At 37.6% G+C, this 18,565-nt stretch overlaps 1 protein-coding gene across 4 annotated transcripts in view; it reads right to left on the minus strand.

The window, feature by feature from the left end:
* Positions 1 to 18,565, minus strand: part of GRM1 (glutamate metabotropic receptor 1) — a 508,344-nt gene that overhangs the window by 45,313 nt on the left and 444,466 nt on the right. The gene's annotated exons all lie outside the window — the stretch shown is intronic.

Genomic DNA, 18,565 nt, shown 5'->3' on the forward strand with positions numbered 1-18,565 from the left:
ACTATAATTACATTCCACTGCACACCCATTAGAATGGCTAAAATTAAAAGAGCTCAGCTGCTAGCTGAAAGGTCAATGGTTTGAACCCACCAGTTACTTCACAGGAGAAAGATGTGGTAATCTGCTTCTGTAAAGATTACAGCCTTGGAAACCCTATGGGGCAGATCTATTCTGTCATATAGGGTCGCTATGAGTCAGAATCGACTTGACAGCAATGGGTTTTTGGTTTTTTATCAATGCCAAATGTATCTCATATATTCATAGCAGAAGTGTAAAACGATAAAACCACTGTGGAAATCTATTCAACAGTTTCTTATAGGTTAAACATGCACCTGCCTTATAACCTAGCAATGCCATTCTTCGACATATATACAAAAGAAATGAAAGTATATGTTCATAAAAGCTTGTATACGAATGTTCATTGTGACTTTATTTGTGATACCAAAAGTTGGAAACAGCCCAAATGACTATCAACTGAAGATTGGCTTAAACAAATTTTAGTATATTTATAGAACAGAATACTATACAGCAATAAATGGAAATAAACTATGAAACATGTGAGAACATGGATGGGACTGAAAATTTATGCTATGTGAAAAAAACAAAGACATAAAAGAATATCTACTGTATGATTTCATTTTTATGAAGTTCAAAAAAAAGCAAGAATAATCTGTGAGAATGAAATTCAGAATAGTGGTTGCCTCTAGGAGGAGAGTGGGATAGATTAGAAAGGGTCATGAGGAAACTTTAGGATGATGACAATGCTCTATTTCTTGATTGCGTATTGGTTACACAGGTGTATTACACATTTGTGCAAACTGTCATTAACATCTTTGCACATTGCTGTCTATAATTATATTGCAATAAAAATATATGAAATGAAAGAAGAAATAAAAAGGATTTAGAGAAAATGAAAAATGTTGAAGCTGGTCAAACAAGAATCAATATATAGATATTAGGAATCCTTGAAAAAGAAAACCAGTGAAAGGAAATAAACACTGAAGATGATAAATCAAAAGAATTTTCCTGAAATTGAAAAATATTTGAAACTACACATTCAAAGAGAATGCTGTATATCTGAGAATGTTGACTTAGGAAAGCCAATATCAGGACATTTCCAGTAATATCACTGGATTTTAAAGAGAAAGAAAAAATTACTTTAGGTGTTGTCATGGATTGAATTGTGTCCCCCCCAAAAATATGTGTCAACTTGGTTAGGCCATGATTCCCAGTATTGTGTGGCTGTCCTCCATTTTGTGATTGTAATTTTATGTTAAAGAGGATTGGAGTGGGATTGTAACACCCTTACTAAGGTCACATCCCTGATCCAATGTAAAGAGAGTTTCCCTGGAGTGTGGCCTGCACCACCTTTTGTCTTACAAGAGATAAAAGGAAAGGGAAGCAAGCAGAAAGTGGGGACCTCATACTACCAAGAAAGAAGCACTGGGAGCAGAGCGCGTCCTTTGGACCCAGGGTTCCTGCACAGAAAAGCTCCTAGGCCAGAGGAAGATTGATGACAAGGACCTTCAGTCAGAGCTGACAGAGACAGAGAGCCTTCCCCTGGAGCTGATGCCCTGAATTTGGATTTCTAGCCTACTAGACTGTGAGAAAATAAATTTATCTTTGTTAAAGCCATCCATTGTGGTATTTCTGTTACAGCAGCACTAGATGACTAAGACTGTTGTCGAGGAAAAACAAACGTCAAGTGTTTTATAAGGGAGATATATTAAAATTAGAATTTTAGACTGCAAATCTTTATGTAAACGTAAATGGAGTAGCATGTTTAGGATACCTAAAATGTGAGCCCTGGTTTTTTTGTTTTTGTTTTTTTCTCTTTTTTTCTTTTTTAATTGTACTTCAGGTGAAGGTTTACAGAACAAATAGTTTCTCATTAAATAGTAGTACATATATTGTTTTATGACATTGGTTAACAACCCCACGACATGTCAACCCTCTCCCTTCTCGACCTTTTTTTTTTTTGGTGAAAATATACATAGCCAAAGATACACCATTTCAAAAATTTCTACATGCACAGTTCAGTGACATAGACTACGCTCTTCCAATTGTGCTGCTATGCTCACTTTAGAGGAAGGTTTACAGAACAAAAGCCCTGTTTTGTCTTTTTTTCCAGTAAAAATTACTTTTAGTATACAGATCATAGACAGACTGTTTTCCAAGAGCAAAAACTAATGGAATGTTATTCCTATGAGCCCTTCCTGGAAATCTACTAGAGAACATAGTTATGAATTCTTAAGATTACTAAAATTACTAGAGCAATATTGTCATAAGAACTGGAGGTGACCATTAAACATATCTTTAATTGTAGAACTAAGACTAAATGAGGGTTAAAGGGAGAAAGTATAGTTTATGTATTGGTTATATGCTCAGATAGCATAGCTATAGTAAACCTATTTAAAAAGGGGGCATAGGAAGTTTGTACACAAATAATTTGTTTTAACTCTCTTTAGTAATTACATTGGCGTTTGTAGTATTGCTATTGTTATTCTGAGACATTTGTGTGGGCGTTGTGGAATAACATAAGTATATACTTCTCAGATATTATCATTCTATCATCTCCTGTTTCATTATGAACCAAGATTTTTATTGTGAAAAAAGGGAAAAATATATAATATAGAAGAGGTTATGTTAAAATATCTGTAGATGTGAATTTCAGTTCGAAATACCATTATTAACTTATGAGGATTTTTCACCTTTAAAAACTTGAAGAGGCTTCTTCACAATTTGAGCCTCAAAAAAGGATAATAGCATCTGGGGTCTTAAAAGCCTGTGAGCAGCCATCCAAGATACTCGACTGGTCTCACCCCTTTGGGAGCAAGGGAGAATGAAGAGAACAGGATACAAGGAAAAGATTAGTCCAAAAGACTAAGGGACCACAGCTACCAAGGCTTCCACCAGACTGAGTCCAGTACAGCTAGATGGTGCCTGGCTACCACCACTGACTGCTCTGACCGGGATCATAACAGAGGGTTCTGGACAGAGCTGGAGAAGGATATAGAATAAAATTCCAACACACACAAAAAAGACAAGATTTACTGGCCTAAAAGAGACTGGAGAAACCCCAAGAGTATGGCCCCAGACACTCTTTTAGCTCAGTTGTGAAGTCACTTCCGAGGTTCACCGTTCAGCCGATTAGACAGCCCCATAAAACAAAATGGGACTAATGAGGCACAGCAGTCCAGGGAAAAGGACTAGAAGGCAGAAGGGGACAGGAAAGCTGGTGATAGGGAACCCAAGGTTGAGTAAGGACAGTCTTGACGTGTAGTGGGGTTGTTAACCTTTGTCATAGGGCAACATGTGTACTAACTGTTTAATGAGAAAATACTTTGTTCTGTAAACCTTCATCTAAAGTGACAATAGCAGCACAACTGGAAGAGTGTAGTTGATGTCACCGAACTGTGCATGTAGAAATTTTTGAAATGGAGTATCTTTGGCTAGGTATATTTTCACCAAAAAAAAAAAAGGTCAAGAAGGGAGGGGGTTGACATGTCGTGGGGTTGTTAACCAATGTCATAAAACAATATGTGTACTACTGTTTAATGAGAAACTATTTGTTCTGTAAACCTTCACCTGAAGTACAATAAAAAAATTTTTAAAAAAAGGATAATAGTACAATTGATGAAAATCCACCAATTATGCATCAATCCATGAGTTTATAGTGATATTAAAAATGTAATGGAATTAGTCTAATCATCTTCAAAGATTGTTAAGGAAACAATTCATTGTTGCGAAAACAGATAAGTAAAGAGAAATAATTATTTATTCTGCCTTTTCTATATGCACCTTGCTAAGGGTAACCAAATGGTAGATGCAAGAAAACATCTCCTAATAAAATATTCCAATTAATAAATTAAAGAAAAAAAGAGAGAGAGAGAGAATATCACCATTTTGCAACCATTAATGAATTAATGGATATAAGCCTTGAGCATCAATAACTGCTAACATCAAAAAAAGACACACCAGACATCACAACAGCACCTATACTATGGCCAAACGGATTGAACCAAGTCTGATTAAGCTTTTGACTCTGTCAATTTGCAGGAAATACCAAGACAGAGGACTATACTGAACTTCAAAATCCAGACTTAAGGAATAATGCCCCGGGTTCTTTATTCCAGATAAATTGTAAGAATTAGGCGGAAGAGGAAACTGTAGATAAAAAGGAACTGAAAAGACATAGCAAACAAATTTTAAAATAGACAATGCTATAATGTCTAAGGATGCACACTTAGTCGATAAATCTATAAAGAAATTCAAAGAAATGATCACCATAAAAAGTTAGCAGAGTACTTTTGGAGTATGAGAGGGTTGGGATTAGGTCGCAGCACATGGAGGGACTCCTGGAGTGGTTGGAAGTGCCATGTTGACCTGGTTGGTTGTTGACGGTACCTTATTATAAACTCAATAATCTATATATTGGATATGTGTGGTTTTATATATCTGCTTTATTTTACAATAAAAGTGGCTGATAAAATACTATATGTTACTGTTTTTAGTTGCCATCAAGTCAATTCCACTCACAGTGACCCCATGTGGGCAGCGTAGAACTGCTCCATAGGGTTTTCAAGGCTGTGATCTTTCAGAAACAAATTGCAGGCCGAGGTGCACTGGATGAATTCAAACAGCCAAACTGTCACCTAGTAGTCAAGTGCTTAACAATTTGTGCCACCCAGGGACTCCTAAAATAGCATATAGGCAGTCCCTGGATTATGAAAGAGTTTCAATCCTAAATCTCTGTATAAGTGGTATTTCTGCTTAAGTCAGAACAGTTAGGTACAGTTTGTATCTAACATCAGTTAGTCAAATGTTTGCCTTAGTATATAGTATACAGCGTACTTCCTATGCATAAAAAACATTAACGAAACACTTCCAGATAGACTAAAACATCTTTAACATAACAATACAGTAATAATAATAATAATGTTTTTATGTGCATCACAAAATAGCACCCATTTGTTATTAGGAACCATTGTATGCACCTTGAATTTTTAATATAATTGACTTTACGGGGGTTAGTTTGAAACTTCTGGTTGTATGTAAGTAAGACATTCGTAACCTGGGAACTGCCTGTATACCTATATGATAGTTATGACAATTAAATAATACATGTGTAATGCTTAGAAGAACTGTGCCAATATTTCTACTTTATGCTGCCATCACAGAACTTAACACAATACCTAGCGTATGGTAGGCACTTAACAAATATTTGTCAAATGAATCACTTGGTAATGAATTCAGAGCTAGATGTGAAGCAATACGCTATTTTAATTTCTACAGGAAAGTCATTTGTTAAATTTTATTAAACTTGATTTCTTCATTTAAAGGAGAAATTAATAACTTTTTTCTTTTTCTAATAGATAATTATAAAATCTTGAGAGTATATAAAGAGTCATAGCTGCTGAAAAATAAATGTTACTCATTGGATTTTGTTTTGTTTTGTTTTTGTCATTGGTGGTGGCTTGTTAGTTTTTTCAGGATGTAGCCCACTTGCCCTTATGACAAAACCTTATCTGTGGCTATTATGCTATTCTCAAAAAGAGCTCAGATTTTAGCACTTTTGCTTCTTTATTTCAGGACAGAACTATTTTCTACATCATTTTTTCCTATATCATAATAACAAGAAAAAGATATCATGTGCTTCCTTTTGCTGAGTAACTCCAACTCACATTGTTTAAATCTACTTTTTAGAATGGAATTTTTTATACATGATTATCTGAAAGTTAGCTTATTGCCTTGGGATGCGCTGCCTATGTAGTTCTGGATCTGAAAGGCTGAGCGCAAAATACAAGGAAGGCTATGGAACATTGCTTTAGAGCTGCTTCTTAGAAATTATCAATTACATAATTCAGTATTGTATAAAAATATTATGTCATATGAATATAAAATTTTCATAGGTATAGTAAGTAGAATATGGGTTCTGCTGATGGAGCAGGAGAAAAGTAGGGTGCAGAACTCAAATTCTAATAAGAAGACCAGACTTAATGGTCTGACTGAGACTGGAGGAACCCCGGAAGGATGGCCCCTGGATTCTCTATCATCCCAGAACTAAAAAATTTCCAAGGCCAACTCTTCAGACAGGGATTGGACTAGACTGTGGGACATAAAGTGATACTCATGAGGAGTGTGCCTCTTAGCTCAGGTAGGTACAAGAGACTAAACAGGCAGCTTCTGTCTGGAGGTGAGATGGGAAGGCAGAAACGGTTAGGAGCTGGTTGAATGGACATGGGGAATCTGGGATGGAAAGGAGGGGTGTGCTGTCACAGTGAGGGGAGAGCAATTAGGGTCACATAACAACGTATGTATAAATTTTTGTATGGGAGACTAACTTGAAATGTAAACTTCATTTAAACTACAACAATAAAAAAATGAAAATAAAGAGGTCTTTTGCAGCAAAAAAAAAAAAAAAAGAATATGGGTTCTGTTATAGCCCTAGATCAGGCAACTTATAACCTCACCTGGATACTGCAACAGCCTCCTCCCAGAGCCCAGCCTCCCATTCTGCTTTCCTCCCGTGCATCCTCCGTACTGAAGGTAGAGTGATCTTTCTGAAGCACCCATCTGACTGATCATGCTGCAACCCCACTTTGTGACTTTGTTATTGTTGTTGGGTGCTGCTGAGTCAATTTCTACTCTTAGCCACCCCATGTGACAGAGTAGAACTGCCCCATTGGGCAGTTATTGGCTGTAATCTTTACAGAAGCAGATCGCCAGGTCTTTCTCGTGTGGAGCTGCTGGGTGGGTTCAAACCACCAACTTTTTGGTTAGCACTGTGGCTTTATATTATGCAAAGGATAAAGTCCAAACTCCTTAAGACCTCTGACTAGGCCTTGCACAATCTGGCCCCAGGTGACCTCTCCAGTCTCATTTCACAACACTTTCCTCCTTATTTTCTCTACTCCAGGCTTCCAGGACTTCTTACATTTCCTCCTGCCATCAGTGTCCGTGCCTGTCCACAGCCTTTATACTCTTCTTCCTGGAATGCTCTACCCCATCAGCCCTCTTCCTTCCCTAGCTAACACCTTCTCCTCTTTCAGAGGTCATAGCTTAAATGTTGTCACTTCTTGCTGGAAACAAGCCTTTGCCATCTGGTTAGATCCCTCTAACAACACTGCCGTAACACCTAGTACTTCTCCTTGGAAATTCTCACTGCACTTGATTACTCACTTAATGTGTGATTTCCTGGCTAGATTTTAATTTCCACAAAGGCAGGCACCCGATACCTGGCACATATTGGGTGATTGGAAATCATTTGCTGAGTGAATGAACCATCAGTGCTTCTCTCCCCAGTCTTAAAAAGGCGTGCATCAAGCCTTGAAACCATTCCAACCATCAAGAGCAAAAATGATCTTTTACTAAGGTCAGCCCTGGAATAACTTTTGGCTTTACACATTTGGAGTTAAGCAAATATTCCTTAGAGGAAATTGCTGTCAGCCCTACTGAACCTTTTTTCATTTTCTTAATATGCTATGTTTTCTCTTGCCTCCACATATTCTCACATAGTGGCCCCTCTGCCTGGAACACTCTCTCTGAACTCCCTCCCACCCCCCTACACACACCTTAACCCACTCTCCCCTACTAACCTCCACCTTGGTCTAGCTACGTGAGCCATTGTTCACAATTCTGCTTAGATTCTCCCTGACTACAACTTCTAGATTAGAGGCCCCTTTGTGTGCCTTCTGAACATTCACTATACCATCTCTCGTAGAACTTCATGCCACCGTATTGAGATGTTCTTGCACTACACTCTAAAGTTCTATGAGATCAGTGACCACATCTATTTTATTTTCTTAGCAGTAAATAGTCCACAGTTTGTAATGAAGTAGGCCCTTCACATTTTTTTTAAACAAAGTACTAAATGATGGAAACCTTACTTAAAAGTCTGTCACTTGCAATAAGACACTGACAGAACTATAGCTGAGGTCACAGAGCTGGCTGGTGGCAGATCTGCAGCCAAGCCTTCTCCTCCCTCATATCTACTCCTGCCTCATTGTCATAATTTATTTTATTGTACTTTGATCATGTAGATCTTCATTTTTTTTCTTTGTTAACACTTTTCCTACTCCCCACCCCATACCTCTCTAAGCCAAATAACATGTTTGATCAAATGGAATATACTGATTCCCATCATGTTTGAAAGCATTTACTAGGAGCAAGGTAATAGAGTATACATTTTTATAACTAGAAAATCAGGGAAAAGAAATATTTCTTAGTATTACTGGTTCTTTTAAACAGTTGCTTTTCACTATCTTTAGCAGCATTACCTAGGGACATGGCCTAATTTTGTTAGCAGCAGATTCCTTATATATCTTGAAGATAATCTGCACAGAGGGTATTATTAAGTTGTCTTTAATTACAGGAGGTTTCCATGTCCTCTTGAAATAAAACTGAATTATATACACGTTTTTGGGTTAACTTGATTAAACACTTGCTGATTTTTCTTTTTTTATTCTATTAACCAGTGTTAGCAATCAGTAATTTTTTTTATTGTTGGTCTGTAACTTATGATGTATTTCAATTAATTCAGAAGACAATGTCTTTATGATTTATTTTCCTTAAACAAATAAACAAAAAAAAACTCCTCTTCTCTTTCTTCTTCTTGAGACAATGAAGAAGCATTTTATAGCTAGGAATCTATATAAACGTAGCAAAAATAAGCTCTAGTTTTTAAATTCAGTTGACTCCACATCTCCTGACTTCATAATAAATGCTATGTCAGAGCTGTGGAGTAGTTTTCTCCCCTTCATTGGCACATCCTATTTTGTATATACAGATGACTAGCCACCTGTAGGTCTTAAGGGCAACCTTTCTAAATATGAAATACCAGTACTAAGAAGTAAGTGACTGTCTTAGGCTGGGTTCTCTAGAGAAGCAAAACCAGTAAAGCGTATAAATATATATATATATAGAGAGAGAGACATTTATATCAAGGAAACAGCTCACGTGATTGTAGAGGCTAGAACGTCACAAGTCCATGGATCAGGGTAGAGGACTCTCCCAAGTCATGCAGCTGCAGAAGCTGGAGAGCCCAAGATTGGCAGGTCGGAGAGCAAGGCTCCCGCTCACAGGCTGTGAAGGTTGACGAATTCCAAGATTGGCAGGCAAGACCACAAGGTTTCTCCTGATTCACGTAGCTGCAGGGGCTGGCGAACCCAAGATCAGCAGGTCAGAGAGCAGGGCCCCGCTCACAGGCTGTGAAGATCGACGAATCCCAAGTTTGGCAGATAAGCTGACAGCTCAAGTCCCAAGAACCAGCGATGAGATGACAGGAGGTAGCCACAGGATCCAGAGAGGGCAAAAAGCCAGAACCTATGCCACACCCCCAAGGAGATTCCCTTTCATCTGACTGGCTACTCACAGTATATTCAATCATGGGAATGATCACATTAAAACACTGAGAATCATGGCCCAGCCAAGTTGACACACAATCTTAACCATCACAGTGACTTAGCTGTCAAGGAACCAAGGACTGCAGTTGGGATGAAAGTGGGATTACTCCCTGTGGTAGACACTTGCAGGAGTTTGCCCATGTCACAATCATACCCCCTTCTCTGGGAACTGCCTCCATATCCTATCTATGGGGAACAGGAGTGGTGGGCCTGTGGAAAACAGTTCTATAATCTGTAACTCTACTTTTTGTTCACCACTGACTGGACCTGGGATAGACACCTGAGCCAAGTTGAGTCAATTTCTCTGTTATATACATGGGTAGAGGGAATTGAATCCACCTCTTTGAGTAGCTAGACTTTAACAATATGTAAATGTAGGAACATTGGGATGGTTGTCTTTGGACTGACCATGAAGGCCCAAGAAATGGAGAAAGCAGACGTAAGAGGAAAGATGAAGGAGGCATGCAGAGATACAGAGGATGAGATAGAGACCTGGCACCTTTCTACGCAGAATCCTAGCCCATTCTGGAACCTGAAGCATTCTTAATCTTATTAACATGAGATAGATGATATTCCCTATATTCTTTAAATTAAATACCTCCTTTTGTTTAGGCTAGCTTAAGTTGGTTTCTATAACTTGCAACCAAAGAGTTCTAGTTAATGAAACTATAGGCTCTGTTCTCATGTTCTGAAGCTTCCAAACCCTCCAGTACTTCTTATTTTCTTCTTTGTGCAAAGTGTCAATATTTTTGCTCTTGGACGAGCTTGACAACACATTGATCACATGGCCTGCTTCCCTGTTGAGTAGATAACACTTTACATTGGACACTAAGGCTAACAGATGGAATGCAAATGACCTCATCATTCCTGAGCTGTGGCCAAGCCTGGACAGGTTGCCAAACCATGTCAAATAGGGCGTCGTTCTTCGCAGTCATGTCACACCCAGTAACACTTGCATGCCTCCACTTTCAGCAGGTACACAGCTCCTCCATGCTACATAACATGAATATAATGAGTTATACATGACATACATACTACATATTGCATAAGGATACATGATAGTGATAATTCACATTCCCAGTTTCCAGAATTCTCTTTATTTGAAGATGTAACACAGAGTTTTATGGAAGTGCATGAACTTCTGCAACCCTCCCATACTGTCATAATTTTCATGTCACTAGTGAACAATTTTTGATATTTTACTATGTGCCATACGCTGTGCTATGCTTTTCACATAACTTTTACTATTGAATCTTCCTAATAACCCACTGGTAGCACAGTGGTTAAGTGCTATGACTGCTAATCAAAAGGTCAGCAGTTTGAATCCACCAGCTGCTCCTTGGAAACCCTATAAGGCAGTTCTACTCTGTCCTATAGGGTCACTGTGAGTTGGAATCGACTCAATGGCAATGGGTTTCATTTTTGTTTTTTTTTTTAAATAACCCTATGAGGTAGGTAGTATTATTATTCCTTTTTCAAAAATCAAAGTATATACAAGTTAAGCAATTTGCCCAAGGACTAGTAGCTTTTAAAAAGCAGATATGGACTCAATAGAAATCTGATTCTAAATGCACCCATCCACATTAATAAACACATTATAGTGGTTCCTATCAGTTTAAAACCAAAATCCAAACTCGTCACCTGAGTTGATTCTGACTCATAGCGACCCTACAGGACAGAGAAGAACTGCCCCATAGGGTTTCAAAGGCTGTAATCTTTATGGAAGCTGACTGTTAACATCTTTCTCCCACAGAGCGGCTGGTGGGTTCAAACCACCAACCTTTCAGTTAGCAGCTGAGCTCCTTAACCACTGCACCATCAGTGCTCCTTCCTATCAGTTTACTCACCCGATTTTATTATAGCAGTGTGCTACAGCAATAAACTATGAACTCCTTGAGGGCAGGCTCCATGTCTTATTCACTTTTATTGAAGGAATGAATGAATAGATACATTACTAGGGTAACAGACATAGGCAGCTGTTAGAGGGATAAAAATAAAAGATTTTCACCAGAAAACAATGATCAGACTCCCCTTTCTGGCTCATAAAAAAGGGCCATGAGTTCTCCAAGCTTCAGTTTCTTCATTTATGCAATAGTGTTGCAGGGTCATTATGGATATTCATATGATATTATTTCTGAATTCAGTTTAGAAACTACATATTACTATCATATAATGATAAAACATTAAGTTTGAGGACTTTATTATGTGTCTGTCATACAAATTTATTTGAATTTGAAAGAAATACAAAAAGTGACCAGTATTAAAAAGGAATTATGTTTTCTGGGAAGCTGTAGCATAATCTATGCTCAATGGTCCTAGTTTAGAACTTGAAAACGTAAGACTTAAGTATTAAAAGTAGCTATCTCTATTTTAAAGCAGTTTTAGGCTTATAGAAAAACTGTGCAGAAAAGTACTGAGAATTTCCATATACAACCTCCCCCACTTGCACACTTTTTCCTGTTATTAACATCTGGCATTATTGTGGTACATTTGTTGTCACTGATGAACCCATACCGATACATTATTAATTAACTAAAAGTCCATAGTTTACATTAGGGTTCACTCTTTGAGTTGCACAGTCCTATGAGTTTTGATAAATGCACGTTGTGTCTACCATTACGGTATCATACAGAATAGTTTCACTGCCCTAAAAATGCTCTGTGCTCCAGCCAAACTTAAAACTGCTCTAAAAAAATAAAGTATTAAAAAAAAAATGTCCACTGGAACCTCAGAACATGACTTTATTTGGAAATAGGTTATTTGCAGATGTAACTAATTAAGATAAGGTTATACTGGAATAGAGTGGGCCCTAAATGCAATGACTGGTGTCCTTATAAGAAGGCCATGTTAAGACAGAGACGTGCAGACACACAGACATCCAAGGGAGAAGGCCATGCAAAGACAGAGGCAGAGGTTAGATAAGGAAGCCCAAGGATTGCCAGTAATTGCCGGAAGGTAGAAGAGGCAAGGTAGGAGGGAACACGGCCCTGCTGACACCTTGATTTCAGAATTCTAGCCTCCAAAACCGGGAGAGAATTACAAATATGTATATATATATATTTACTCCTTATTTGCAGAATAAGCATATTATTTACAAGAGAAAACAAAAGGAAGTGAAAACAATGGTGACTGCAAATTTGCTGCACCTGATGGGGCCCAGATTGTGCCCACCCCCCACTCTCCTTAGGTCCCCTCACCTCTTTCCTACACCTGTCCGTGTGGCCTCTGAGGGGGATCTCGCATGGTGGCAAACTCCTCCAAACACAATTTACTGACTTACTGGTTTTCATTCTACATTATGGCTAATGCCCTTGGAGTGATACAAAAGTGTTACCTCTTTCAAAGAGTGAAGACGTTTCAGTCTGTTTTTTCCAGGGTCAAAAAGCTTCACTCCAAATAAAACGCTCTCATGTTTGCAACCTCAGGCACTGTGACTGGCCATCAGGGAGATAGCCAAGGATTTCTAGCCCTTACCAATAAAAGATGAACAAAGGTACCCGCTTTATCCCCATCTGAGTCCGGCTCTTGATACACAAGACCTTTCTTTCTTCTACAAAGGACCCTAATTCATAGACTGACAATCCTCCAGCTCCAGCAATAATTAAAAAAAAAAAAAAATCATATATTTCAGGCTTTTCCTCATTTGTCCTTTCTCGAATCATAGAAACAATGTAAGTCCAAAAGCCTAATAAAATAAATAGTACAGGCTATATGTTTAGATTTTAATGAAAATTCCTGTAAATTCCCAGTTTGATTTTTCAGCCTTTTTAATTTCAAGCAAGTACACACATAGGCAAATAAGAACCAGCGTCAACCACAAATAACAATAACATAGTTGGCGCTTGTCACAGTTGTCAGTTGATGTCGAGTGGCTCTATTACAGTGGCAGAGTTCTGGATCAGGCTGCTCAGCATAAATTACATGCTTTCTCTCTTATATTTTTAATTTTTCTTTCTCTGCTGGCTCCTTTCTAAGAAATTGTATTATCTCAATCCCTCTATTATGCCACTCCTTCCCTTCCCCCCTTAAATACTATCTAAACTTCTTAATTCCTTTAATGTCAAACTCCTGAGCTTACTGCAGTATAACTTCTGCTAGATCACACCACTGACACCTCTCAAGATTAACCATAGAGTCTCCACGCTTCTCAAGGATCCCAAGTTCTATCTTCTTGAAATAGTCTTCCCCTTGGTTTCCATGATCCCTCATCCTCATGTTTTCTCGTTCTTTCTGATTACCCTTTGTTTATTGCCCTCATATTTTTCTTCTTTATCTTAAGTGTAAATATTCTCTAATATTCTACCTTCTGTTTTCTTCTTTCCTGGCATCATGACCATTCTCTTAGTCACTTTAAACATTCAGACAGTTAAAGCCTTAATCTCTGAGCTTCCAACTTAGAACTCTGGCTCAGACCTTTCTCCTGAATGCCAGACTTAAACTTCATACGGATGCCTCCCTTTTGAAGCCTTTACAGTATTTTCAGCTGATAAATCTCAAACCCAACTCATGAACATTTTCTCCCCAATCCTACTCCTGCCTCTACTATTTATTTTTATAGTATCTTTTTATTTTCAGTCACCAATGTTCAAATAGAAAGTCATATTCTATTTTGTTTATTAATTCCTTCACCTTCCATAACTGGTATTTCACTTCTAATGACTCAAGCTCAGAAAATTTCCCATAAATCTCTTCCCATAAAGCTTGCACGTGATCATGAACTTCATAAAAGCCTTTAATTCATCTCATATTTTATAGAAAAGTATCCAGACTTCTTCTTAGGATATTGAACATTATCCATAGTCTGTCTTCTTCCTGCATTTACAAATTTACCAGACACTACACCTCTCCATGTGCTTTATTCACACCAGATTCTGTATTGTGGCCTGAAAGTGCATTAACATTTCTGTTTCTGTGTATTCACTTACATTATTTTCTATATATGTACAATGGTTTCAGCATAGCACAATTTCTCCTCCTTAAAAACATCTTTTAAGGTCAATTTAAAATGCTATCTTTACTAAGAAACATATCCAGTCCTTCTACAGTTACTATACTACTGTATTAGCTGGACTTAATCACTTTCTTGCCTGGACACGAAAAATATTTGTACATTGGTCCTCTATTACAGACCTAACATTTGGTTATAATTTAGTTAAGAGTCTCCCTTACTATATTGATAGACTGGTGAAGTCAGTGCCTGCCCCTGATATCTTTTTCACTCTAAATAATACCGTGTCATGAATCTAGGCCCTTTTAAAAAGATGGCTGTTGAAACAATGGTGATTGAATAAATGGGTGAATGAACAGTAGATCCTCAATAAATGTTGCTACCAAGTAGTAAAATGCTACTACAAGCACTTCAATAAAATCTTCCATATTAACTATAAACTCACGTGAAGAATTATAATAATTTTTAAAGCCATATTTTGTATAATTATGGAAAAATAATTTTAAACGACAAGCTAGAATGTGAATGAATTCTTTCCATTAAAGAGAATATGTTACCACTGTTTGACTGTGATGTTTGTTGGCTCCCTATCATATTTCCTTTCATAAGCAAAGAGGAAACGACAAATTAAAATACTTACCCAGGGCATGATGACTAATGTTGCAGCTTATTTATCTTTACTGGCGTATAAAAAAATGTTTCTAGCAAAGCAAGAGGGAAATTTCCCCAGAGCATTCTTAAATTTAGTATTTCTTGCACTCAACAAAGACATGTATTCAATGCTTAAGAAACAGTCCCAGTAGTATAAAAATATTCTATTTACTTCGGAGCCTATGTTTTAAAATTACTTCCCTGTATCACCCTGGTGCCTTTTCTTGGGGTTGTGTTTGTTTTCATTTTGCAATTATGCATGAAAAAGGTCATAGAAGTGCTTTTGTCACATTTCAGCTCTCTGTGCCATCAAATTTTTTGGCACTCATTGAGGTTATTTATCCAAAAAATAACTAAAAATGTTAGTTTGGCATTTAGCTATTGATATAATTATTTTTAAAAGAAGTGTGTCATTTACATAATATATTCAGTTGTATGTTAACTCATTTTGCTTTAAAAGGAGGCAATAAGTAACACAGATCTAAATAATTCACTTTATCATGAACTTCCATGTATTTCTATGTTTCTTTTATTGCCAAGAAAGATAATTTTGCCAATCTCTTTATATTAAGTTAGGCCTAAATATTTTCCCATTAACGTAGGTTAAATTAGCAGCCAAATAAATGAGAGGTGCCACAGGCAATTATATTATTCAGTTGATCTTACAGGGTAGGATTATGGCTATAGGACTTCTGACTGTAAGTAACTCTAGTAACCTAAACGCCCAGTTTATTCACTAAACCTCTCCTAAATTACATTCCAGAAACAGGAAAGCAAGCACCCAAACCTTTGGTTGTGCCAGATACTGAGTTGGGAACAAAATTAAAAAATGGAAGTAAACTTTGCAAAAACAGACTTGCAGCATCATTCCTCCCATGTATTTCAGAAACAGCCTGTTACAGGGATGTCATTGGACTTGCAACTCCTCCTCAGAATAATATTCAGACAGATCCATCAGTTGGAAGCTCCTGATTACAGCATCTGTTCTGTGTTTATAGCTACATATGCAGGCTGCCGTACACCCTCAGTGCACCATAAATGTAGGAATTACACATCCTCGATGGTGGTAAGCTCATTGGGTGATGTGTTCTCCAGGGTTTTCAGCTCATTGCTTCAGTTGGCAAAACTCTGCTACATTTTTGTTGCTGTAGAAAATATTAGATTGTTCGTGGTTTTTGTAACTTTGGAGATAAACCAGGAAAACATAAATGACAATTTTAAAAAAGGTAAAAACACAGGCACTGAGATTACTGGTATATTTAAAAAGTATTGTCTCCAGCAATGCATCATAGAGAGTTACAAGAGAAACAAGAGCAGAATTAATGAGAAAAATGAGTAAATGGATGGTTGTTTTCCATAGAAGTTTAGCTCCAAATAACCTATGTGGTTCAGCTTAGCTGTGGGGGCACCACGGAGAAGCTACAAATTATACTAAGAAAACTGCATGTTACAATTATTAATCAGCAATATCCTTCTTACCATAACAATCTGATATTGCTTGATAAATTACAGCCAATAGTTAAGCCATTTATTGAAATCAGCACTTATTAAATGACCAATCGGGTTCATTTAGACTATGTTGGTTTTTTTCTCAGAAGCAGGCTCCTAAATGAAATTATGGGCAATTTCCTTTCTAACTCCATTATAACCAAAAAAACAAACAAAAAAAAATACTAAACTCATCGCAAGTGAGTCGATTCCAACTCATAGCGACCCTATGGGACAGAGTAGAACTGCCCCGCAGGGTTTCCAAGGCTGCAGTCTTTACAAAAGCAGACTGCCACATCGTTCTCCCTTGGAGCAGCTGGTGGGTTTGAACTGCTGACCTTGCAGTTAGCAGCCAAATTCTCTAGCCACTGTACACCATCAGGGCTCCAACTTCCTTATAGGAAAGGGAATTTTCTCAGAGTATAAGGAGAGCAGTTTAAGGTGTGGGGGAGTAATCAGAATGTACTGTAATGCCTGGTTGCCTACGGAAGTGCTAAGCATTGTGAAAGTAACATTGGATAGCTCCATTTTATCCCAGCAGCAAGTTCTGCATATTACTCATTAGTCAGTGCACTCTTGGGCAGGTGTCCACACCTGTCTGCACATGGCACATGGAATTACTGGGGAGAGTTCAAAAAAGGCAGATTCCTGGCCACCAATACGAGATTTCTTGATCCTATGGGTTCTTTCTTTTCATTAACTGGTTAGAATAACAGCTTTCAGAAATGACCCATGTCCAAAAATCATATGAAATTTTCTGAAGAATCATAATAAAGGCAGAATAGAAAGATGGAGCTGGATAATGGTAGATGATGGAACCCTCATAAAACCATAGGTGATGCAGTAAAGGAAACCCCTTAATGCCTAAGAGCATTCTGGCTTTCAGGGTGTCTTCTCATTTCTTTTCAGTTCATTTCCTCTTATTCCTTTTCTCTTTATGAAAATTGTTATGATGCCATTTTATATCTGGACTCTGTGGCTATGGTATACATATTGTTTTGTTTTTATGTTTGCTGATAACTCCCTGCCAGGAGGTTGCCACTGAGAGAGTGTTGGCTAGCATGAAAAACCATGGCAAACAAGATAAATTTGACTATCAGTAAACTTTATAATCAGCATTTTATGAAGAGCTGGAAATCGATACATCAAAATTCACAGTAGTTCAGTCTCCTCATCTGCAAAATAGGGAAAATAACATCCACATCTTAGCTTGTTAACTTGCTGAAGGTTGTAAAATAATGTATACGTTATGATTGTTACTATTAAAATCTTTCACTTTTTAAAGCATTGTTTCAAAAAATGAAATTAATGCTGCTAAGGGGGAAAGTTGCTGAATTCTTGAATAATTCAGTTACCTTTAGAACTTTGAACATCCATGTCATTTTTAAAATTGTAAATGTACATGAAATTTGTTTTCGTGGGTTTCAGAAAGAGATGACACATGCAAATTTTAACATATGCTTCTGTGGAGAACAGAGCCAGGAAGATGACAGGAAAGTGTTTATTACATAAACTGTTTAGAAGAATGACCAGGATAGAAATAATCTGGATTTTGATGTTCTCACTAAATCTTGAGTTTGGGGCTTATCACCTTTATCTGGTTCCTTATTTCTTTTAAAACACGTATTAAAGTTCAGTAAGTAGAGAGGGAAGCGATTGGGCAGTTACTTGAGGGGTCTTATTTCGGGACATACTTGGTGTTCAGCTTCAGTCAAAATTCAAAACAGTAATTTCCCTGTGTGCTTCGTTTCCCTCCTCTCCACCCCAGATTAGTTATAATGTGGTACAGTGATAAAAAAAAAAAAATCAGAAACTACTGTCACCCATGGTCTAACCTAGAAATTAGAACTAGTGTTTGCATCTTTGATTCAGACCCCAGAGATGGGTTGATGCTCTGTGCTGGGAGGACCCATGTGAAAGGAAAAATTACTGGCAGAACTGAAGCCACGGCTTCTAGGCAAGAATGATTCCTTGTATTCTGACCTTGCTGTTGCTTTCATGCTCTTTGCTCTTTCATAGGTATGGAGACAAAGACGGCCTCTAGTATTTTTCTACTGCAGCAGAATGTGAGATT

The sequence above is a fragment of the Trichechus manatus genome, unplaced genomic scaffold (assembly GCF_000243295.1).
Source record: "Trichechus manatus latirostris isolate Lorelei unplaced genomic scaffold, TriManLat1.0 scaffold00002, whole genome shotgun sequence".
Taxonomy (NCBI): domain Eukaryota; kingdom Metazoa; phylum Chordata; class Mammalia; order Sirenia; family Trichechidae; genus Trichechus; species Trichechus manatus.